This window comes from Nelumbo lutea, chromosome 1 (genome assembly GCF_056320005.1).
Source record: "Nelumbo lutea isolate HS-2025 chromosome 1, American lotus-T2T, whole genome shotgun sequence".
NCBI lineage: Eukaryota > Viridiplantae > Streptophyta > Magnoliopsida > Proteales > Nelumbonaceae > Nelumbo > Nelumbo lutea.
This window is the reverse complement of record NC_142684.1, coordinates 64,513,376-64,537,683: the sequence shown is the minus strand read 5'-3', so window position 1 is coordinate 64,537,683 and position 24,308 is coordinate 64,513,376. Positions and strand designations below refer to the sequence as shown.

Below are 24,308 nucleotides of genomic sequence, written 5' to 3'. Positions count from 1 at the left end.
ATATTGTAGCAAACCCAGTGTTTCTGAGCGTACGAAACATATTGAAGTTGATTGTCATTTTGTACGTGATGAAATTCAAAATGGTTGCATTCGTCCTGTTTATGTGTCGACTACCGTTCAGTTGGCTGACATTTTTACAAAGGCATTGGGTTACAAAGAATTTGAATACTTTCTCCGCAAATTGGGCATTCACAATCTGCATGCTCCAACTTGAGGGGGGTGTTAGGATTATGCTGAAATTAGAATTCCGTGTATATCTTCTTATCTCCTTTCCCGTGTATATCTCCTTTCATGTATAGTTCAGATAGAAAAGATATATTATAGTCGCCATAAACTTAGAATGTCTAGGTGCAATCAATGAATAAGATAAAAAAGAATCAACCAGCCAAAGCTCTGCTCTTACGGAAACACTTGTTGATAAACCGAAGTGCTCAAGCTGTTTGTTTCAACTCAGCACTTCCAAATCTGCCCCACATAAATTATATATATAAAAAAAAAAAAAGCTTTTGAAATTCAATCTCGTTGAAGAACCTATTTCTATTTGCAAGGAAAATTGGTGTTGCAGAGAACCGAACTATCGGCATTGATGTGACTGTGTAGGACTTTTCGAGATTTTAGAGAAAAAAACAAAAAAGGGATCCAGAAAGAAAGTGCTCCATTCTGAACTGCCCATGAACTAAATAGCAGTTTAATGCCTCAATGGGCTATTGTTTTACCCATTGTACGTATCAAAACTATCAAACAAATACGTACGAGTCAGTTATCTGCTTCACCTGCGTCCTTTGAATGCAGATGTCAAAATCAGTAACTACCAAGCTAGCAATTTCTATGATACCGGGAAGGAAAGGTATGGTATCTCATATATTTTATCAATCATATAATCATGTGGATTTGTATGAATGCTAGTTAATGGATCATTGTTATTTATTTATTTATTTTTCTAGTGAGGGTTGGTTGGTTGTTTTAGGTATAATATCTTTTTGCCAAGGATCTAACTTGGCCCAAACCTAAGCTTTTGCATAAATCAAGCCTGACTTTTTGGGATCTGGGCTGGGTGTGGACCATAAAATTTGGGTCAGATCTAAATTCAAATTGGGCTTGAGTTGAGGCCTCAAATACCTTCAGCCCATCTGGCCCAACTCAAACCTGGCTAAACAAGTGCATGCATAAATGCATTTTATTTAAGTACTCATAATTTAATTTAAAAATGGATATGTCATCAAATAAAAGGAAATGGGGTAATGGTAATATGGAATTCATGTAGCCAACCCCATAGAGTTGGGATAAGGGTTCAATCATGGTGATAATGACCATGTTTATATGGAAGAAAGGGTTCAACTATGAAATTGTAAGGATATGGCACCAGAAAAACTTAGGGTCCATTTTGTTCGTAGTTGGAATCAGAATGGTCTATTCCCATAATCTGTCTGGTTCAAATAGGAATGAGAATGGGAATTGAATCAATGGGAATGAGAATTCATTCTCAAGGGAGGGGTAAAGAATGACCATTCCCTCAAATGGGGGAATACCATTCCAGTAGGAACCGGAATCGGATTCCCATTCTGCCCAACCAAATAGTTGGAATCGGATAGCCCGTTTTGATTCCAATTCCAAATCCCTATTCTTGTGAACCAAACAGGGCCTTATAACCAATCAATTGGTATCATAAAAATGGTAACAAATTAGGTGGTATTCATCAAATTTCATGGGGGGTTTGTATCATGTCTTTTTGGCATCATAAATTTATCCATATAATAAAAATAAATAAATATAATATATATATCACATCTACTGTCATTATTTTTACATATTTTAAATTCATTCTACTCCTAAATTAGGTTATAAAGCCTAATAAAAGATGATTGCACAAAAAAATATATTTCTTAAATTCGTTTAAACTTGACCGACAGGCCCAGGTCCAATCAAAATTTTGTTGAGTTAAAGCTAGGCTTTAGCCTACGTTGATAAACTTGAACTTGACCTTGGCTCGGATCAAGCTTGAGCCCAGGTTTGCATCCATCTTAGGGTTGGCCTGAATTGTCCCTCAACCTGAATCAACCCACTCAAATTGTGCCCTACCTTTCAATATCATAATCACGCTTACAAAGCAATAGATTTAAAAATGAAAATTCCACCTATTGATTCACCATTCTGTACATCATTTGAAATCTCTCTCTATGAAAGACAAGAAAAATATTCCCAATACGTGGCTGTAGTGTCTGGTGTGTATGTAGATAGGAGATCTGAGCTCCTTGTGAAAGACACATAGTTTATTTGATAAGTGAAGTTATAACAGAATTGTAACGCCTGATTGCGAAACTAATGGCAGATAGTCATCTGGTTTGATGGAAAAGAGAGAAACAAAAAACAAGGGAAAATTCTAAGGAATTCTAATGGAACTTTTCACCTAATCACGAAGAAGATGGTGGTGAATTCACTACTTATACCTTATTGATTTGTGATCCATTCAACATTTTATGAGAATAGTACTGTTAAATTATTTTATCAAAATATTGGTGTCAAACAAAATTTATCAGAATACTGGCCTCGCACTTAGTAGTTAATACGGATTGGTTATTCTCTAATATAACATTATAACTAAGATTATTTAAAAATACAATTAAAAATAATTTAAATCGCTAAAAAAGGGTAAAAAAAATTGTTTTTAGGCTTTTTTTAGGTTTGATGCATATGTGACGAAAATTTTGGCAAATTAAATAGACAAAGATGTTTAATTGCAAAAAGAATTAAACTACTTTTTTTATGAATAATGTGTTTCAAAATAAGCCTATCAAATCCATTTGATTGATGAAAACTCGTGAAGTTTGGTGAGGTGAAGTCCCTAATTTACCTACATTTTCAAAGAAACCGAAAGGGTTTAGAAAGGGATACTAGGTGGAGGGTCAAGTCAATTCTATTGCCCCTCTAAATTGAGTTGACGTGAAATGAAATTACATTGGTATAGCATTTTTAGATATTAATATGATATCATTTCCACATATCACCAATTGCCCTAATCAGGGCAGGGCAAAAGTTGGAGCATCAGTAGGGATGGATTAGATTTCCATTTTTACTTGGGTTTTTAAATGCAATATAGAAAAATACAAAAAAGATGATGAAAGCATGGTTGGTGTTGTGTAGAACCTTTATAGTTGGGTCGGATTCGGAAACTATATGTCATTATTTTGGGTTTGAGTAGAAGCATTGGAGGCTTGGATTAGGGTGAAGGCAAAGCCATATTGAATCTGACTTGTATTTATTTTTTATTATTTTAAAGTTGAATTTAAATCAATTTTAAATTAATAATTTTTTACTTTTACTAAATTTTAATTTATTTAGTAAATTGTTATTGATGTATAATTCAATTAAGATATTATGCTAAGTTTACTATTGTTTAAAATTTTTAGGGTAAATTACAAAGAGCCTCTTGTACTATGGGGTCTGTGACAAAGATCCTCCTGTACTTTGTTTTGCAACAAAGACCTCCCTCTACTATGACCGTGAGACAAAGACCCCCTTTGACTATTAAGTCGGATGACGGAATGTATTAAATTACTAAAATACCCCCATTAAACTTTTTTCTATTTTCTTATTTTTGCCCTTTTCTCTTGAAACCTATTTAACCTATCGCTGTCCCTTTCTTCTCTTCTTTTCCCCTCCCTCACCGTCCTCTCTCATTTTTTCTCTCTCTCAACTCTCTAAAATGAAAGACGTAATTCTCATAGCCACTGGGGGTGGGGGGCTTCTCGCGGTTTCACTTTTGTTGTGTTGCTCTGCTTTTTTATTAGGAAAAGAGCTACTCCATACGGGCTCTCCCAGGAGCCTTCGTTCTCCTTGAAGAAGGTGTTGGCAAAGGGTGACTAGTCATAGTTTGGGGCGTCATGGGGACTTGAGAGGCCCCAGAAGAGGTTTTTGGTCGCCTCGGCGTGTTCCTGCAAATGCTTTAGCATGTTTTTGTCACAGCTCTAGAATTCTCCTGCTCCTGTAATCTTGCCACCTCTCACTGACGGCCGAGAAGGATACTGGAGCTCTCCATCCGGTCTTAGGCTCATTGAAACATCCTGAGGAGATCACAAAAAAAGCAGCCATTGATAAGAACCGGTTCTAACAAATAAATAAATGAGATGGGTTGAGACTTGAGAATGAAGAATTGAAGCTTACCATGATTGTAGAGCCCATGAAGTTTGAGAATGAAGATTTGAAGCTCTCCAGGAATTCCTAGTAAACCTGAACCAGAGTCTTCCCATAGAGGACGGGCAAATCGTCCACCGCTAGTGATAGACACTCTTTGTAGCGCCGTCCCGACCTGTCGGTGAAGAAGATGACTAGTTGTGCATCACCAATCTTTGACACCCAATCAGGGAGTTCAATTTTGGCTTGTTTGGCGGCATGGAAGTAGAGAGACATGCAAAGCTTGAGACCCGCATCTCGGACCATCTCTACAAGCTCAAGATATCCCAACCAGTCCTACTTTCCTCTGGCTTCCTTCTTGGTTATCCCCCATCAGATGGGAAATTCGACCCCTTCTACCCCCAAGAGCTTCAGAGCTTTCAGCCCTGCCCCGATTGCTCTTACACGGTTCATTGTGTTGCCGTGGGAAACAGCATCTAGAGGAAGCCCAACAAATTTTCTTAATCCATCCTCCTGCATAAAAAATAATAATTAATTTCAATAGATATACTCAGATTTTTCTGATGAATTAAAGTCGAGACCCTAGTTTTTGCAATTCAAAACGAACAAAAGGAAAGAAAAATAACACTTACTAGCTTCGATCCTTTTGCATCGCCCTCTCTCTGGTAATTTTCACCGATCCGGAGACCTCCGGTTGTGTTGCCTTGAGAGAGACTTGAATTTGAGCTGCTGTCCATCTCCTAGCAAGATTAAAACAAACCCTTTTTTTTTTCTGTGAAGATCTGCTTAGAACTAAAAAACCCAAGCTTCGGATAAGGTGAATCTGCCATCTCCATATTATAAAGGTAGTATGGGGATTAAAGTTAACGGAAGGGGGTCTTTGTCTCACAGTCATAGTATAAGGGGGGTCTTTGTCGCAAAACAAAGTACAGAGGGGTCTTTGTTACAGACCCCATAGTATAGGGGGAGTTTTTGTAATTTACCCAAATGTTTAATAATGTTAGAGTTTGTCATTATAATATAAGTGTGAAGGCAAATCCATATTGAACCCGGTTTGTTGTGTTTATTTTTCATTATTTTAGAATTGAATTAAATCAATTTTAATTTATTTGGTAAATTGTTATTGATAAATAATTTAAGTAATGATATTATGCTAAGATTGCTACTACTTAAAATTTTTAATAATGTCAAAATTTGTTATTAAAATTAAGTATAATACTCTTATAATTAATTTTACAATTACTATTGTTAAAACTGAAAATCAATAATTTCTTTTGATTTTTCTATTATGGTAATCATTTTTAAATGGAAATTAAATGAATAATTTTATAAATTACTAACATTAATTAACTAACTAGTTAATTTTGCAAACTATTATTATTAGCAATGGGACCATATTGTATGTTAATGTTATAATGCAAAGTTGTCCATTCCCCCTTCCTTGCTTCCTCCTTGAATTCTCTTTCCCTTCTCCCAAACCCCATCCCTGCTCTCTCCTTTACTATCTCTCTCTCTCTCTTTCCTCCCCTTTCCCTACCCAGCCCTCCCATTAAGTCACGTGGTAAGGCTTCAAATATCTATCATCATTAACCCAAGTCCTCTATAGTGGGTAACTTCCCAAAAGAAATTGTACCTGTATAGAAACCTGCCAAAATTGCACCACCTATTCAAGTTTCTAATTAGATAAAAATCTAACGGTCAAATTTGCACCTCTCATATCTTTCTCTTTTCTCTACCCTCCCACTCTTCGTGCTCACAAAAACGATCTCTTCAATTCAGAATAAGAGAATTCATATCTTAGCACCCCCCTCTCGATCACCCACTCTATCTTTATTATTTATTTTCAGTTCATTTTTTTAGATATCTTCATCGAGAAATAGAAACTTCGTTGTCGTCACTTTGCAGTAATGGAGACATTTGAACTAGCAAAACGCTCTCCATTTTTATTAGTAAAAACTATACTACATTCTCCATTCTATCTTAAAATTCTAAATTTTACTGTAGACTTACAACAATTCAAAATTTAAAATATTCCCACATATAACACCAATACCCACCCGCTTATTGGTATCAATTCTAAGCTGACACCTATCCCAACTGTATGGTAGAATTAACATTTATTGGGTGAACTGAACAATAAAAACCCCTTATTATTATTATTATTTTTTTTTTTTTTGAGGATTATGAATTTGACAATCCTTTCTCAGCTCTGCAGCACATGAGTTTCACAAGGCTAAGAAGTCCTTCAATGCACCATTGCCGACATTGTGAGAGAAATTGAAGCAAAAAAAAGTGAAAATGCAAGGAAACAGTTGATGGATCCATTTGTAAAGGGAGCCATTGCCTGTTTGTTGGTTGATAGGACTGTTGTTTCCAATTTCTGCACTTTCTTAATTTAATTTTCCTACTGCAATAGAAAGAAGAGCATGCACATTTGATTCTTAAGAGTTCTCTTACAGTAACACCCCAATTCCAAAGATCACATGCAGGTGTGTACTGGCTTTGTTCTCCATCAATACGAGTTCTCCTTCAACAATGGCTCCAATCCTTTGATTTTTCTTTTTGATTCAACCCCCAATCCTGTTTTATTCCACATGTTGAAGAGCAATTTAGTTACTTCACTTGTTGAATTTTGTGTTATAGCAATTTTTAGGCTTGACAATGATTCGGTTGTCAAGGCCCAACGGTCTATGTTTGAGTTGTTGGAATAAAACAGTACGTGCAGGAGTCCGGATCTCCTGCACATTCATCCGTGTAGAACTTCTTGTACATCAAATAAAAAGGTGCCATGTCAACACCCTCTCATGCTTAAATCTCATATGTGGGAGTAGGAGTAACAAATGTTTCAAACATCAACCCATATTATTTTTAATATATTAAAAATTATATTAAAATTCTAAAACAAATAAAAAACAGAAGTTAGGGTTTCTTCTTCCTACTTTGTTCAAATAAAAAACAAGAATTTATAGAGTTGAATATCACTAAGAAGAAAAAACCACGAATAAGAGTTCTAACTTTCGAGAATTGAATGCCTGAGACTGAAACGATTCTCTAACTTTTACATGATTTCCAACTGGGATCAACAATCGAGGTAAGGTATTGAATTGAATAGAAAATTAAGAGCGATGGCATATGCTTTGTAGTTTGTTGATAGATCCCCGTATTCTATTGATCCTAGTTGGTGTTTGGTTTACTTAATAGCATTGAGCGAGATATATGAGATAATTATCTCAGCCAAGTGTTTGATTATCTAAACCCTTAAGGTGATGGGAATCTAGAAGATAAAAACAATTGAAACAAAAAGCTTATTTGAGTTTCAAATCTTATGAAAATCGATGGTTGTTGAATGGTTCTCTACAAGGACAAATGTACAAGAGATCCTGTGATCCTAGTTGATATTTGGTTGATAGTTGGTACTTAATAGCAGAGTGAAAGATATGAGAGAAAGTCATTCTAGCCAGGCATTCGATCCTCTAAACCCTTATTCCTGTTTTTCTTCTAGTGTTACTCAATTTGTTTGTTAGAGAAAGATTTGAACAAAATAGGAAGAAGAAACCCTTTTAACCCCTATTTTTTATTTGTTTTAGAATTTTATAAATTTTAATATATTAAAAACAAGATGGGAAGACATTTGTAACATTTGTTAGTCCCACTTGCACATGTGAGATTTAAGCATGAGAGAGTGTTGATATGGCACCCTCTGATTTGATGTATAGGAAGCTCTATAGGAACAAATGTGTAGGAGATATGGACTTGTGCAGAGCTTACCTTGGAATAGCGGGCAAGTGCCAATATTATGCTTATAAATATTATAAAATATTTTATAAGGATATTTCTACTTGGATGTGTTCAATAGAGAATGTCATAAGGTTATTTCTACTTCAATTTCTCTTAAAAAATCCTATGCCTCACGGGACCCAACTAGTACCACTTATTACAAATGCAATACCCATAATTATAAAAGTAAAATCAATTAATACATTAATGGAACATTTACCTGAACCACATGCATCAAGAATACTTCCAAAATGCCTTTGTGCCTGGCAAGCAAATTACTGATAATGTCCTCATTGCCCATGAAATAATTCACTCCATGATAAAAAAGATGGGTAGTTCAGGGATTATGGCCTGTAAAATTGATACAAAGAAAGCCTATGATAGACTTAAATGGGGATTCATTGAGAATGTGCTCCATAGATTTGGGTTCCATAACAAATGGGTGAGTTGGGTGATGTAGTGTATTACATATGTCTCGTATCAAGTTCTTGTTAATGGAGTTCCTTCAAAGAGATCACCCCAACTCGGGGTATCAGGCAAGGAGACCCTCTTTCCCCTTATATTTGTGTCATTTGTGTTAAAGCTTTAACAAGGAATCTAGAAAAGGGTGACTTCGAACCTTAGGAGTCCTATTGGTTGAAAGGCCTCTATGTACGATCCCTCCATTCCAATTTTATAATTTGTAGATGATTGCATTAGTTTTTCCAAGGCAGATATTCTGGCTTGTTTGGTGATTAAGAATATTTTAAATCATTTTGCCAAAGCTTATGGATAAGCCCCAACTTTCACGAAATCGAATATCATGTTTTCAAAAGCTACCCATCCTAAATTCTGGAAAATTTTGTCTAAAATGCTCAAATAAAAGTAGTCTATACTTGGGTGCTCTGACTTTCAACAATAGATACTATAAAAACACCTTCAAATTTCTAAATGAGAAAATGACTAGCAAGCTTGCGGGTTGGAAGAAAATCTCTCTTCCTTGCTAGCAAAATTACTCTTATCAAGGCCTCAACAAATATGATTCCACATTATATTATGAGGTCTCAACAAATATGACTCTTCAGTATATTATGAGGTGTTTCAGAATTTGATGTAGCGTGATCTAGCTGCTCCATGTTGGAGGTGATCTGGCTTCCAGTCGGACGGCGGACTAGATTGATCTGCAAAAGGAGGATCAAAGAACCCGAGGTGGCTAACCCGGCAAGGTCACTCCGATGCTTAAGTTAGCAAACTTGTTGCGAGCTGAAAGTTGCTGAAAATATTGAGAGCTAGAGAATAGAGAAATCACGTGTACCTTGTACCCTCGAGGTTGGAAACTTTATATAGTTGAGTTCTCGCAAGTTTCACGGAGCGGTTCTAGGATCCTCGTCACGATGAGATCCGTTTCCATGTTAATTGAGGGATAACATTGCCAACTAATAAGGCTTATCAATTTTGCCCGAACTGGACGGGGGAAAGATAAGGCTTACCGTTACGAGGTGTGATCCCGTAAGGCTCGGAATCTGATGGAGAGATTTCCAGGGTCGCTATGTAGTGGTCTGAGTCAGTATCCCCGAATTGATGCTCTTTAGTTCCAAACTAGAATGAATGTTGAAGTGCCTTGGGACCGAGGTGGTCCTAATGCGACCTTGTACCGAGGTGACACGTGTCGAGGTGGTTTGATTATCCGAGCCCGATCTGTTGCGGTCTTGGTATGTTGGGCTGAACTGTTATCTATCACTCAGGTCGTGTCCACGTGTCCCCTTATTATTAGGTCGAGCCAAATCACCCTTCATCAATTGCCCCTCACTCCCCGAGCCAGGGGTCCCGACCTGGTGCGGGGAGTTCATGACGAGTCCAGGTGGATTTGGCACGAGCTCTAGGTGGTTTGTCGAGCGGATCAGTTGGTTGGACTTGTTCGAACTTCCAGTTTAACCAGCAATAGCCCAGGTCACGTCAGGTGTATGCACGGACGTCACGCTGTTTATGGACTCCGCTTACGTCAAAAACGCGCTCAACCGATTTCGTCCTCGGGTGTTGTGCAATCGATTTTCATGAGAGCCGTTGGATCAAGCAGATCTCAACCGTTGATCGCCTTGCGGTTGAACTATAAATAGGGGGCCGAGGGACCCCTCCTCCTCGCCAAAAATTCTGTGAGTGAGCTCTCCCGAGGTCGCGTTGGAGTCTTTCAGCTCACTACTTCCTTCTTTGTATTCCGAGGTCGTTCTTCTTTTGGTGAGTTCGTCTTTTCTTAGTTTGTTCTCCCTTTGTTTTTCTTGTTTTAATCATGTCTAGTGCTAGCATATATAGGCTCTTAGGTGATTCTAGTGAGCTTGAGGGTGCTGAGGTGCAGTCCTCGGCTCACGCTGGCAAGGTCAGCTCCTCGCTGGGTAACTCCCCTCTTCGCCCTTTAGTGGAGACTTCCTTACCTGAAGTTGGTCCATCTCGGCCTGGGGAGCTCGAAGCTCGGGAGGAGGGACCGACCTCCAAAGAGGAGGTCCCATCTTCTTCTCAGGGTTGAGATTCGGATGACTTCGGTCCTTCTACCGTGACCTCGGATAGGTTATTCTCTTTGGAAGCTCGCTACTATCTCCCCGATAGCTAAGTTTTTAGCATTCCTTTAGGTCAGTATCCATGGGCTCACGATCACCATGAGCTCGTGATTTTCGAAGAGCAGCTCATCCCTGGGCTACGCTTCCCGCTCCATCCATTTATTATAGAAATAGTCAAGTTTTTTAACATCACCATCGACCAACTACACCTGAACTCTATCCAAAACATATTAGGTACTCTCTCCCTATTCCACAAATACAACTGACCTCTGTCCTTAGACGTCTTTAGTTCGATCTGCTCAATCAAAAAGAATTCTGCTTGTTTGCGTTGGGATGTCTGATAAAGTTACTACATCTCTCCTCGGCCCGGGTTTAAAATCCTGTTCGGTAGCCCGAACAAAGTACCAGCCTGGAAGAGAAGATACTTTTTTGTTTGGAATCCTGAGGGATGGCCTTTCCCAACTCACTAGAGGGTGGCTATCAAAGATCCCGGGGTGAGCTTAGATGTGGAGACTAGGGCAGTTGTTAACTCTTGGAGGGACCTCGACCTGGAGATGAAAGATTTCTTGGCCGAGGAGAAGCTTGTGCGAGTTGGATTGAGCCCTCCTGGTAGGTCTTCACCTCGGTACTTACTTACTTTAAGTTTTCCTTAGTTCGCGACTAACATTTTCTTTTCCTCTTGTAGTAGTCATGCCGGAGGTCGATGCTAAGAACCTTCTCAAGAGCTTCCATAGAGAGAAGAAGAGGAAGGCTTCAAAGAAGTCTCGCCAGGAGACCGATCCTTTTGCCCCCATTCCATCCGAGGTTATTGCACCTAGCCGATTTCTGTCGAGCTCCTAGAGGAGGAGGTCCGCCCTCAGCCTCCCATTGTCGACCTGAACGAAGACCAGGAGGAAGGCGTTCTGCCTCACGAACCGGAGTGCACTTCCACGCCCGAGACCCAACTCCCAAAGGAAAGTATAATGACCCCTTGGCTCGGGCTGCTCAAGAGCAAGGATGCCGTTTTTCCTGTCGAGGTCGTGGAGTGGGCTGACATGCCTATAAGTCAGCTCGGAGGTCGGGCTGCCAGCAACTGCATGGTGGTAAGTACCTTACTTTACATTTCATTTCCTTGTCAAACTTTTAAGTGTACTTACCTTTGTTTCCTTTACTAGGTGAACTCCGCCATTCATTCATTGGTCTACCAGTCTGAGTTCCGCCTGAAGCAAGCTCGGGAAGCTGAAGAGAAGGCACGGAAACTTTACTGTAAGTTGGACATAGCTCGGGGTGAGGTTCTTCAGGCCAAGAAGAGAGCTCAGAGCCAACAGAAGTTGATCTTGGCGCTGACCGAGGAGAAGGGGAAGCTTCAACGTGAGAACGAGAATCTTGAAGCAATGATCCGAGAGCGTACTGAAATCTTCGAGACCACCATTCAAGAGGTGTGAGTTGAAGAGAAAAAACACGCCATCGACCGCTTCAAGGAATCTCCGAGGTTCCACAATCTCCAAGTCGAGTATGGATCGAGCTCTTATCGTTCCGGATTCAAGTTGTGCAAGTATCTGATGCGGCAGAAGTTCCCCGAGCTGGACCTTGGAGACATTTCTATGTCCGATATTACCCTAGAAGTGGCGAAGGCGGCGAATGAAGAGTCTGGCTCTTCCAAAGAGGAAAGCAACGACGAAGTCCTAGAGGCGGGCCCATCAGGTCAAGAGGACGCGGAGGTCGAGCATATGGAGACCGACCTGCCTGGCAGTCCGAATGCATGATCCTTGCCTTTCTCCTTGAACCATTTTGTTGTACACCTCGAGCCTCTGAGCTCGGGTTATAAGGAAAGTTTTTTGCTTTTTCTTTTCTCTTGTACTCAACATCTTTACATCAAATGAAATGAAAACGTTTTGACTTTTTTGTGCAAAATTTTCTAAGTGTGAGCAATTACCGAACTAGCAAACTAAACCAGACAGAAGTAGGCATATCTAAGAAATTTTTCTAAGTGTTGGTTACCCCGAACTGTCGAGCTACCGAGATGGACTACTAGTAGGGGTAACTTCACATCGTGTACGCCGAGGTGAGCAGACATTGTAGGGTATATACCCAACCTGTCTGCACACAGGCTGCATGCTTAGATGTCGGTTGTCCCTTAGAGTTAGTGGGTCCAACCTATTATTATATGCCGACCTGGGCTAGACGTTGTAGGGTTTATACCCGAACTGTCTATGCCTTAGGCGTGGGGGATGATTTGCCTATGTCGAAGAGGCGACTAGTACTTGTCTGCCCATGCCGAGGAGGCAACTGGAACTTGTTTGCCCATGCCGAGGAGGCGACTGGGACTTGTCGTAATGCCGGGGTCTTATGTCAACTCGGCATCTTGGCCCTTTGGCTTCTAGGAGAGACTCGCAGTCCTCTCTCTAGTTTGACGATCACAGGTAATATCATCTTAGGTTGCCAATGTTCCACACTCGAGGTACTTGTTTCCTTTCCAAGGTCTCGAGCTCATACGTACCTTCCCCAAGTACCCATCTTACTCGGTACGGACCTTCCCAGTTCGGTCCGAGCTTACCGATACCGGGCTCATGTACCATAACCTTCTGAAGAACCAGGTCGCCAACACGGAAGTGTCATTTCTTGACCTGGCCGTTATGATATGTATGATATGTCCTGCTGGTAGGCTGCAGTTCGAATGTATGATATGTCATGTACTTCTTCCACCAGGTCGAGGTGGGTACGGAGCTTGTCATCATTTGTCTCCTCGTTGTAGGCCTCCAAGCGCAATGTTGGCTCCTCGATCTCTGTTGGGATCACCGCTTCCATACCATAAGTGAAGTTGAAGGGGGTCTCACCCATGGCAGTATTGACGATAGTCCGGTAAGCCCATAACACATTGGGCAACTAGTCTACCCATAGTCCTTTGGCTCAGGCTAAGTGAGCCTTCAATCCACGGAGTATGGCTCTGTTGGTAACTTCCGCTTGCCCGTTTGCCTAGGGGTGTGCCACCGAAGTGAAGTTTTGTTGTATTCCCATCTCGGCACACCAATTCTGGAACTTGATGTCCTCGAATTGCTTTCCGTTGTCGGAGATGAGTACCTGAGGTAGCCCGAACCGACACACTATATTCCTCCATAAGAAATTTTGTATGTTGCGGGCTGTGATCGTTGTTAGGGGTTCCGCTTCCACCCACTTCATGAAATAATCCACTGCCACCACCAAGAATCTCCTCTGTCCTGCTGCTGGTGGGAATGGGCCAAGAATATCGATTCCTCATTGTGCGAAGGGTCACGGGCTAGTGAGGTATTTGAGGTCAGCGGTAGGTCGGTGGTGGATGTTGGTGTGCCTCTGACACTTGTCTCACTTCTTGACGAGCTCGAGTGCGTCTGCCTTCATTGTGGGCCAATAGTTCCTTTGTCGTAGCACTTTCTGGGCAAGAGCCTTGCCCCCCAAGTGTCCACCACACAAACCCTCATGGGCGTCGCCGAGAACAAGCTCGGCCTCTGAGGGTCGCAAGCAGCGCAAGCAGGGGAGCGTGAAAGATCTCCGGTATAGCTGTCCATCTATAATGATGTACTTAGCTGACTGGCGCTCTATCATTCGAGACGCATTGCAATCTGCAGAGAGGGTCCCATGAAACAGATAGCTCGTGAGTGGGTCAATCCAGCTTGGCTCTGCTTGTGCTACGGGAGCGACTTCTCTCCCCCCCCCTGAGAATGCTAGGCTGAGGTAGGTCCTCTATGTATACAGTCTGCATGGCGTTACTTCTTGTGCTGGCTAACTGGAACAAGGCATCAGCCTCAGCATTCTTGGACCTCGGGATCTGCCTGATGAAATAAGATTGGAAGCTGCATAGAACCTTTCTGACCTTGGCCAAATAAGCAGCCATGGTAGGGTTGCGGGCTTCATACTCGTTGTTGACCTGGTTGACCATGAGCTGGGAGTTGCTGCAGATGATGAGGTGTTTAGCCTTTACTTCCTTCAGTAAAGTGAGCCCGGCTACTAATGCCTTGTACTCTGCTTCGTTGTTGGACGTTGTGAACCCGATCGGAGCGCGTATTCCAGTTTCACCCGCTTTGACCATATAGAATTATGCCTACTCCACTTCCTTACTGATTGGATGAGCCATCAACGTGGAGGATCCAGGGCTCCTCGTCCCAGGACGGACTTGCTCTAACTGGGATTGGTGTCGCGTTGGTTGATGCTTCCCTCGTGTGCTCGAGCTCGACCAGCTTGGGGGTCGCGGTGCTGAACGTGCATTCTGCCACAAAATAGGCTAAGGCTTGGGCCTTAATTGTTGTCCGAGGTTCATACCGGATATCATACTCACTGAGTTCGATAGCCCATTTCGTTAGTCTGCCAGACACCTCGAGCTTGAGCAGGATCTACCTCAAAGGCTTGTTGGTGAGGACGACGACAGTGTGGGCTTTGAAGTAGGGATGAAGCATTCGAGCTGCTATGACTAGCGCGTACACCAGCTTCTCAATCTCTGGATACCTTGTCTCGGCATCCTGCAAAACCTTGCTAACATAGTAGATGGGTCATTGGACCCGATCTACCTCTTTTATTAGTACCGAGCTGACTACCTCATCGCTCATGGAGAAGTACAACTTTAAAATATTTCCCTCCTCGCGTCTGGTCAGAATTGGGACACTAGCTAGGTATTTTTTCAGCTCATCGAAGGCTAACTGACACCCCGTGGTCCATTTGAAGTCCTTGCTTTTCTTTATGGCCTTAAAGAAAGGCAGGCAGTGATCTGCCGACTTAGACATGAGGCGGCTCAGAGCAACTATCCTGTCGTTCAGTCTCTGAACCTCCTTTAGTTTGTGAGGTGGTCTCATATCTAAGATGGCTTTTATTTTTTTGGGGTTGGCTTCGATGCCACGTCGGTTGACTATGTAACCCAGGAATTTACCCGATGTGACACCGAAGATGCACTTGTTGGGATTTAATTTCATGTTGTATTTACGCAAAATTTCAAAGACACTTTGCAAATCATCTAATAAAAATTTTGAAAATAGGGTCTTAACGATCATATCGTCTACATAGCATTCAACTTTGTTGTCGATTAACGGCTCAAAAATCCTATTTATGAGTCATTGAAAGGTCGCCCCGACATTTTTTAGTCCAAAGGGCATAACCTTATAACAATACAGTCCGAGCTCGGTTATTAAGGCCATTTTTTCTTCATCGGCAGGGTCCATCCTAATCTGGTTGTATCCCGAGTACGCATCCAGAAAGCTCAGCAACTCATGCCCTGAGGTCGCATCCACTAGGCAGTCAATCTTGGGCAACCGGAAACAATCCTTTGGGCAGGCTTGATTCAGGTTGATATAACCGACACACATGCGCCATTTACCGTTGGCCTTTTTTACTAGAACTGGGTTAGCTACCCAGCTCAAGTAATGGACCTCCCTGATGAAATCGGCCTCTAAGAGCTTCCCAACCTCCTTGTCGACTATCCTCCAACGCTCCAGGGTGAGGTTGCGTTTTTTCTGTCTAACGGGCCTGACTAAGGGATCCGTATTTAATTTGTGAGTTAGGACTTTAGAATCTATGCCGGGCATTTCTATCGCGGACCATACAAATACATCTAAATTTTTAAATAAAAAACTTACCAACTGAGAGCAGAGCAGTTCCTCGATCGAAGCGCCGATCTAGAGATTCTTAGTTGGATCTTCTGTTGAGATTGGGATGTGAACCGTCTCTTCTGTTGGTGTAACTCACTCCTCGGCATACTCCGTAGGTTGCTCGAGCTTGATGTCAGCCGCTAGCTTGGCTTTCCCCTTGAGGGCGGCAACGTAGCATTTGCGAGACTCAAGTTGGTCGCCTCGCACAACCCCTACTCCATAGTCCGTAGGGAACTTCATCACCAAGTAGTAGGTGGATACTACCGCATGTAGGGCGTACATAATGGGCCGACCTACTATGGCATTGTACGGGGATGGAGTCGCAACCACAAAGAAAGTGTGCTCGAACCTTACAATATTGGGCCACGTGCCGACCTCTACAGGTACTGATACTCGCCCTAGCGGTCTGACCTCTTTGCCGCTGAAGTCTACCAAGGGGGTATCTATCGGCTTGAGATCGCTTTCTTGGAGCTGAAGCTTGTCGAAGACATCCTTGAACAGAATGTCGACTGAATTGCCCGAATCTACTAGGACGCACTTGACTTCGAAGTCATTTATCCTCAGCTTTATTACCAGGGCATCATCGTGAGGATATTGGATCCCACGCGCATCATCTTCCGTGAAGTAGATGGGGTCTTCGAGTCTGGGTCACTTCAGCGGATTTTGCTCCTCGTTCTCTAGTTCACAAACTAAAGCTCGACCTACTGCAGAGGTGTAGCCCGCGATGATGGACCTGCCAATAATCATGTTGATTACTCCGCGGATCGGCCTTTCTTCTGGCCACTGCTTTGACAGCTGCTCACTCTGTCTGCTACTGGACTCGGGAGCATTTCTTCTTTGCTCCCCCTGTCGGTCTGTTTGGTGATCTACTTAGTTCCTATCTTCTTTTTGTATAAAGTTTTTTAGATATCCGCGATGGATAAGCTCTTCGATCTCGTTGCGGAGATTTCTATAACTTTCGGTACTATGACCGTGGTCTTTGTGAAAATGACAATACACATTCCGGTTTCTAGTGGCGGGGTCCCCCCTCAACCGAGGTGGCCACTTGACATAGGAGAAGTCCTTGGTCACCATAAGGATCTCTCCTCGCTTCGCGTTGAGGGGTGTGTAGCTCATCCTTTCAATCGGCGGAGTTTTGGAATGCTGACCTGACTTATGAGATCACGAAGGAGATCGGCTCCCGAACTTGTTTCCTCCCCTGGTCGGGGACTTGCTCTTTCTTCATTTATTTCCACCATTACTTGTGTTGTCACCTTCTCTTTTTCTCTTTTTCTGTCGGATTTTCAGTCTTTTGATTCATCTCCTCCTCGGTCTCGATGAACTGATCGGCGAGATTGAGGAATTCGGTGATGTCTTTAGGCTTGTTGGCCACTACATGCCACATGAACTCCCTGTGGGTTATACCTTTCTTCACTGCCGTGAGCCTCACTGTTGGATCTAGGTTGGGGATCTGTAGGCAGGTGTCATTGAAGCGTTTGATATAGCTTTTGATAGACTCCCCTTCTCTTTGAACTACGTTGAGGAGGCTTTCTTGGGACCTCGGTCACTTCTTGCTGGTGATGAAGTGCGAGGTGAACAATTCTACGAATTGCGCCCAACTTCTGATTGTTCTTGGCACGAGGTTCCGGTACCATGTACGAGCTACTCCTTTGAATGTGGTGGAGAAAGCCACGAACATGCAAGACTCATCAGCCCCAGCTAGGTGCATCTTGGACTGGAAGGAATCTACATGGTCGTTTGGATCAAAAGATCCATCATACTTGTCGAGAGGAGGCATTTTGAAGTCCTTCAGCATCGGGGTCGCCAGAAGCTCGGAGGACAGAGGGGATGACCCGGAGAGGAGAGGAGCGGTATGTGTTGCTGCTAACTTGCTCTGGCTGGCTGGGCCTGGCGAGCTGGCTATTCTGAGCTATGGTTCGGCGTGCCTTGCGATGCCTTTGTTGCTACCTCTTCATTGGCTACGCATTAGTGCTGCTGACCTCTGTGTGGTCGGGTATTGTTCTGGCGTGAGGTGGCTCTGGATGTTGAGGCTGACTGCCATGGATGGAAGGGCCTCGCCTTGAGTTCGTGGCCAAAACCCCAAACCGGTTACCTGCGAGCGAACCTTCTTGATGCGAAGGCCGAGGTAAAATAGCCCTAGCGGGTTGAGTATCTCCTGATATGCTTCCAATGTTGCCCTATAAAGCGGGCGGAGTGACCTGTTTGTCCCTCCTACCGCGGGGTGAGACCTGGCTCTCAAGAGGAAGTGGAACATGGGAAGTCTCGCCTCGGCAGGGAGAGCGAGTGTTTTGCAGATGAGGTTGATTTTGCTGTACTGCGGGGTGTCAGGGTGGATTTGGCTGCTGATTCTGCTGCAGTGGAGGGAATTGTTGCTGGTAGAACTGATGGAGAACTTGTTGCTGATAGTGCTGGAACTGGTGGACCTGTTGCATTTGGACCTGAATGGCCCGCACGCAATGTACCAGGTCGTTAAACTGGGATTGCCCGACTCCAGGGGAACCACAAACGGTTCAGCGAAGGTCACGCCAACTACAAGAGGGAGTGGCGCATTTACCTATGTAGTCGCTTGGGGCATGGTCAGCATACCCCAGCCATAGTAAACGATATGATGAATTGACCGATGCAGAGAGACGGGAACTAGCTTATGTCTTCGTTGTGTTTTCACTAACTTTTTATTTTTAAAATAATATTATATTGAGTGGTTTTACCGAAAATCATTATGCATTGTACTTGAACTATTAATAAAATGATATATTAATATATTAATATATTTCTTTTTAAGAAATCAATATTTATGAATCATCACAAATATTGTTAAATAAATATATAATTTATATATTTATAATATTGTAATTAAATCGGATATTTATGGAATTGAATTATGTTATATCCAAATTCGATTCGACTAATAATCGATATAAAAAACATATTCGAATTCGATCATTCATTCAATTTAAAATATCTGAATTCGATTCATTTACTTCGGATCTAGAATTCAAATTCAAATTTTCAAATACCATTTATAGTCCTACTTAAAAAAGTTACTAGTTATTTTGATTCCTAGGGGTGTGCTATTCTGTGTAGCCCCTTTCTTGTTTTATATAAACAAAATGGAACATTCACCTTGTTATCTTTAGGTGAGGCCCAGGTCATTTAAAATCTCATGGCATTAGCCCATGGCCGATGGACCTAATTTCTCATTCCAATCAATGCGCATATGTAATGAACCAAAATCTTGATCAGGTATAGGGCTGTTCATGGGTCGGGTTGGGTCGGCTTACAGGGGTTTTCCCAACCGATTCGATCTGGTCGGGTTACATGAGGTGGAAACTGAAACCGACCTACTAATAGGCAAAGCCGATTTAATCGGTTTGAGTCGGGTTGGGTTGGTTTCGGTCGGTTTCGGTTTTGCTTTTGTACAAAAATGATAGAGAAGCCTAGAACTCGAAGGACACCTAATTCTAATTGTAATTGCCTAATGGGTTGCCTATTTGGTGTAAAAGACTAGAAATTAGGATAGATACAATTTAGTTAAGTAAGAACTAGAATATAGGGTTGTTCCAGTTCTAGTAGAAGACTAATTAAGTAGGAAACTAAGAACCACTGAACTAAAAAACTAATTGGTTCGGATCGGTTTCAGTTTTCGCATAAAAAAAATCGAAATCGATCCGATATATCGATTTATGATTTTACCCAACCCAAAACCGACTGGTGTTGATAAAAACCCAACCGAGTCAGGTTGGATGGATTCGGGTTGATCGGATTGGTATGATTGGGCTTCTTATGAACAGCCCTAACCAGGCATTTCATGTTAATTTAATTGTTTGCACTGCGCATTGAAGAATGGTGTCCGTCCAATAAAAGTACAATTTAATGATGAATCAGTTGATGTGACAAACATGAAAAAGCGGAACTGGTCTGATCAATACTTCCTACCAAACACCACTTTGCGAGTAAATAAATGCATCCCTCGTTTGACCCATTTGAATGATATTCGAATATTAGCATATGATAGACCACCGCTTTCCGTAAAATGGAAATTACAAACAGGGAAATTTGTCTTTTTATCAGTAAAAATGCCTTCTTCTTAATTTTGTTTGGTAAGAAAAGAATTTATATATACATCAGATGGGCCACATCCTAACGCAGGTGGGTCATGACTCATGAGGCCACACTTCTTTTTCGCCCGCCCACTGCATGCCTTCAATTAATTTACAAGCTCCCCGGTTAATTCATGTGACCCTCGCTTTTGCACAAATTTCACAAGTGCCACCCTATTTTTGCCTGCCTCTGCCCTACACCATTCCATATTTGGATTGTGAATAATTGTTGTTCTTGGGCCATGTTAATAATATCACATTGGATTTTCTCATTGACTCCAGCTTCTCAAATTCTTACATTTATTCGAACAAGTGTTTTTATGTAAAGCTTGTTCGAATAAGTGAAGTTTTGATGTTCTTGTACGATATAATTAATCTATTAAAAAGAGAGGTGGAAGGTTGTACGATATAACAACCTTAACTGTATGGTTTTTAAAACCGGACCGGATTGGATGGTTGAACTGAAAAATAGGAATGGTCAATGACTAGTTCTGTTTCTCATAACAGTTACTTTGTCAAAAATAATTTGATTTGGTCAATAAACCATTGATTCAAGCGGTCAAACTGTTCGAACTATCTAATGATTTTGACTGTTTTTATTTTTTATCACGACAGACTATCAATTCAGTTTGAACAATCAGACCATTCAACCCAAGAACCGGACCCCTGACCAATGTTCTTGCTTAAAAATCAATTTATCAATTGATCAACTTAACCCCACTGAATACCAGCAAATGAACGGGGCATAAAAATCAAAACTCTATTTAATTTTGGGATTTTGTCCACGGGCTGGCCGATGAACAAGTGGCAAACTTGAAAATTTGGCAAATGTTGGTGGTGTTATTCTATGCATACCACAAGTCCAATTGCAATAGGACTGTAGGAGTGTCGAAGTTTGAAAATTGCAGATGCTGAACGGTGAATGGTGATGGTGATGCAGTCCAACTAGAAGACTTTCCCTGAAACTGCTCCAACCTGAAAACGGAGCACCATCTTGTGTTGTTTCAATCCGAACAAATAATATTGCAGATTGAGTTTTGGGAAATTTTCGTCCAAAGGTAACAATGACCTAGCTCCATCTTGAATTGGCTCTATTCTGTTCGTTTGTTTACTTGTTTTTAAACAATGATTCTGTTTTCAGTCATGTATATGTTCTCTCCCATACCTTCTTTCTCCACTTGGTTTTCATCATCACTATCTAAGCCTTTAGCCACATGAATCCTGTTCCGTCATTCCGTTCCGTTTAGTTTTTAGTCTTGCTTCACTTGGTCATCGTTTGTATCAATGTTTTTAGTTATTCTAGTTGGGTCTCATATTGTGAAATTAATAAGGCTGATGATATCTCTACTCATATTTAATGGGTCTATTCTGTTTTTGTAATTCATATTTGTTATCCCATTTTGGGGTTATACTTGTATAAGGTTTTCCTCTTTTTCTTCTTTTTATTTTCTGTTTCAGTATCTTCATGCCATTCAATTTCCTCCTCTTCCTTCTTTCATGGTATTCTTCTGATTTGATGTGGATATTATGTTTGTGTCCCTTTTTCCCCAAAGTGCCGGTTGCGGGATTTGTTCCGCGTCAATGCTAGACAAACCAAGTAACACACCAACGAGCCAGCCCTCGGTTGGTGTTTAATAATTACATATTCGGTGCTTTATTTTTATCTTACAAATTTAAGCCCTTGTATAGCATGAACCATGAAGCTACTTCTTAGAGATTTAGTGGAGTTTCATTTATGTGTTACTACCGTTTTCTTCTATCTCCGTTTTTTCTTTAATATTTTCATGACGCCAAGCAGTAACCCTTCTCTGATTAGTTGGCATTATATAATGCTATTATTATTATTATTATTATTATTATTATTATTATTATTATTATTATTATTATTATTATTATTTATTACTATTATTGCAACATTCACCAAGAAAGCTCACCATTGGATATACAGTTTTTGAAAGGAAACAAGAACTTCAAAATTGCCCCTACCTATCTCAAATGTCATTTATCTGTTTCTAATTTTCATTTCAATATCTTATAATTCCTTCCACTAGTGCAGTAGCTTGTTCAGTTCTTGCTTTTCTAGCTTTTATGTAATCACTGTCTGTAAATGCAATATTACAGGGGAACTCATGCCAAAGTCAACTATATCAGATGGGTTTAACACTTTAACCCTCTCATTTTATAATGTTCTTTTGAACCCAGCAGCTACTCTGTGTGTGTGTGTGTGTGCGCGCTTGTTTGTTTCTGAATTCTGATGATCATAAGTTTAGCATCATGTCCAATCCTTGGAAACTCTTGGTGCCTTGTAGCAAAAGCTAGTTTGTAGTCAGTCCATGGGAAGAAATGGGTTACATTTTCCCTCACTCACTGGTACACATCTTCTGTTTTGTTCTTGATTTTTTAGCTTTCTATTTTAGTACAACTACAATAAAGGAATGTATTCCTTGATCTTTAAGACCCTATGTCGAGTCCTTGTCCTGTGCAAATATGTGCTTTGGCAACTGTAGTTACTATCCAGAATACAAGATCTGAAATAACTCCACCAGTTAATTAATGGGTTCTGAATATGAAGTTATGAGCTCATATAAAAGTTGACATGTAACATATAATTCTAACCAAATCTTCTGCAATGTTCTTTTAAACCTTGGCCACATAAGCATGAGAATCATTTTGGTGGGTCAAATTTCTGTTTGTGCCAGTGTATGTGCATGTATCTGAGTATAATAAGTTTATATCATGTCCAATACTTGGAACATTTATCACTATGTTCTGCATTTTGGTTACAAGCACATTATTACACTAAAATTTTGATGATTGGTGCAGTGGCAAATCATTACGTGATAAGACATGGGTTGCATTTCTTCAAAAGTATTGACTAGGTCTGGAAGCTTTAAGGAAGAGGTGAACCAAAGAATAATGCATAGGACAGCAAATGCCTTTCCCATGCTGGAAGAAATACTCGTCTCTAAGAATGGAGGGGACCAGTTCCTTGCTCTTGTCTGCACTACCAACGCAGTAGCCAAGACACTCCATACCGGAAGTTTCAGTTCAGAATCTAATGCAGGCATCAAACCATCCCTTGATGTTATGCATCCTGAGATGATCAACACATGGGAATTGATGGAAGGCTTAGATGATGAAGAACAACAACAGAAGCTACAATCACCACCAAGAGTAGAGAGACCAAAAAATTTAGATAAGCAGTCTCAGAGTTTCCATTGGTCATCAGCAAGTGAGTCACCTACAGAAGTCAGCTTCAATGTGGAAGAATGTGGGTTGAATGGGGAGAATGGGGAAATCATACACCATAGCAGCTTTCATACTGCACAGGAATATGATGCAATGGTAGAAAGAAATTTACTATCCGAAATCACAGGACAATAAGTTTGAAGATTCAGTAGAGAACACGAAGGAGAAACTTCTAGATGTTCATGAAACTTCATCCATTGGTCATCCAAAAGGAGAAATTTACTATCCGAAATCTGCAGTTAACACAAATAGCTTTATTGAAGAGATAGGGGTTGCGGAAACTTATAAGCCTAAAATTTCAAAAAATGAAGCAACAAATGATTTCATAAGTTGTAGTTGCTCAAATTCTGATGAGGTGAATGAATCAATTGGAGATGGCATTGAAAAAGGAACTGCAATGAAGGAAAGGGGCTTGAGAAGAAAGGCTATGGCAAAGGGGCTAACAACACTCAAAATTCAATCCACTATTGAATTCCCATCCGTGGGAAGTCTAAAGGAATGGCTTGATGTAGGGGGACAACTGTTCTCTCCTGGTTCATATGTCACTCCCAAATTTGGATGTTTTAGTTTACCATCTCCTACAAACAAAAATGAATGCAATGATGGCTCTGTTTTTGACATGGAACTGGTGACTGCCTTTGAAGAAGCAATGAGGCAGCTAAAGGAAGAGGAAGAATACATCCTGAAACAGATTTCAGATAATTTGGAGGAAGACGTAGCAGATGAGAATCAATGGATCAGGATACTTCACCCCACAGAAAAGAGGAACTGGGATTGGCCTTGGTTCTTAAGTAGAGATTATAAAGGTTCAAAGTGGAACAGATAATTAGTATTGTAGAATAGAACACACATGACTCTTCTTAGAACAAGAAGAAACTTTTCACAACTTACCAATAGAAAATAAATGATAAGCATTTGGCCAATGATTA

At 41.1% G+C, this 24,308-nt stretch overlaps 1 long non-coding RNA gene and 1 pseudogene across 2 annotated transcripts; one reads left to right on the top strand and one right to left on the bottom strand.

The window, feature by feature from the left end:
• Positions 1-3,663: 3,663 nt before the first annotated feature.
• On the bottom strand, positions 3,664-4,926 carry LOC148874948 (inactive beta-amylase 9-like; annotated as a pseudogene). Its single transcript, XR_016105316.1, has 3 exons — positions 4,764-4,926; positions 4,162-4,644; positions 3,664-4,061 (listed from the first exon to the last, which is right to left on the bottom strand). The product of XR_016105316.1 is annotated as an inactive beta-amylase 9-like (transcript).
• Positions 4,927-20,919: 15,993 nt separating this feature from the next.
• Positions 20,920-24,300, top strand: LOC148874947 (uncharacterized). Its single transcript, XR_016105159.1, has 2 exons — positions 20,920-21,188; positions 22,954-24,300. It is a non-coding gene; the product is annotated as an uncharacterized LOC148874947 (long non-coding RNA).
• Positions 24,301-24,308: the final 8 nt, after the last annotated feature.